We start from the raw sequence: 1,663 nt of genomic DNA, 5'->3' as shown, positions 1-1,663 counted from the left end.
TGAGGGATGGTCGGCTGGCGTGAGTGAGAGGCTACACTTTCAGGATGTCTTCAGTTTGGCCGCACCGACACCACGGCAACAACAGCAACAACCCTCCTTACTCATTTCAAGGACAGGGTCATACTCTTAAGAAAATTAGAAATACTTCGACGCTCGGCCTTTGAACTATCAGGATGCATGAATGTAGCCATCAGACTATTTTGGCTCGTATGTCTTTCTGTCTGAGCTACATGTCTATCTTGGCTCGTCTGTCTTTGTGTCTAACCTTCTGCTGTTTGATGCCGCTTAATGTAAAGTGTGTCTCGAAATAAAGACTCTCTAGGTATTTCTCTCCCTGCATAATAACGGCTTCTACCACAGTACCAAGTCCTCCATATAAAAAGTTTGTTGTGCTATTAATACCTATTATGAAGGAAATACAAAAATACAAAGAAATTAACCTAAATGTTGCATCACCCTAGATCGTCTGTCAGTGTCTTATGTCAATTACACATGTACAAATATCCACCCGTTCAAAAATCAGTTAACTAAAAGCCACACAAATCCAACTTAACTCAGCTGAGTCCCCGCCACCGCCACCAACCCTTTCCAAATCCCTCCAACCTCTGTCTTTACTATACGAGTCAAACCTAATCCAATCCAGTCATCGTTTAATTTCCCTCCAAGTCAACCCACACTGCGTCCACCCCAATTTTCGTACTCAACTCCATTTCAACCATCGTCAGTCCTCCCCCACCTCCAAGCCCAACCTAGCCTCCATGAATTCCATCCAAATCTACCCAACTCCACCCCAATCCAATCCGGGCATCGTCAGAGTTCCATTAATCCCACCGAGTTTCTCTTCCAATTCCACTCCAATCCCCCAGTCCATATTATCCCCCACCACCGCTACCAATCCGTCATGGCGGTGGGGCATTACCTGTCATTAGGGGGACCTGGGGGTGTCACCTGGGACGAGGTGAGATTCTCTCTCTCTCTCTCTCTCTCTCTCTCTCTCTCTCTCTCTCTCTTTTAACGAATATTTATGTATTTATCTTCTTTTCCTACGTGCCACACACCTTCAGATGCCACAACTTCGGGATTAATACCAACCGTCGACATCGAATTCACGTACTGTTGTCTCATTTAGGATTAGCGGAGGCGTTTTTTGAGAGTCCCGTGTATCTTTAACAAGACCAACAGAGTCTGATATAACGAACTTTAACCTGTCAAACTGAGATGAAACTTACTCTCTCGCGGACAACATACTACTTCAATTAACTCCCTGAATATCACCACCTGAATACCACCACCTGCATTTGATTTAGCTTAGTGAAGTTACTGTATCATGCAACACCCTTCCCTTCTTCCTTCATGTATACAGTACTGAGGTGATGGGAACTCTGAGAATTAAGGAGGCCGGAGGTCCGATATAACAACCTCTACTGAGCCTAAGATGTGTGTAATATTCCTTCACCCATAATGCTGCCTTGCACTCCACAATAAGTTAGAGTGAATATTATAGTGAAAAATGTGAGTAACAAAGCAATCTACCCTAACATTTAACAGCTATGATGAACTGCTTATCCTGTACATATTAAGGTACTGCCTATTAGTCTATGGTCGAACTCCTTAATACCGGTGGGGGAAAACACGATGTAACTGCCTCCATATCACCGCCCTC

The sequence above is a fragment of the Coenobita brevimanus genome, chromosome 64, assembly GCF_032717465.1.
Source record: "Coenobita brevimanus isolate Jiangsu-jjx chromosome 64, ASM3271746v2, whole genome shotgun sequence".
NCBI lineage: Eukaryota > Metazoa > Arthropoda > Malacostraca > Decapoda > Coenobitidae > Coenobita > Coenobita brevimanus.
Note: the sequence above shows the minus strand (reverse complement) of the source record.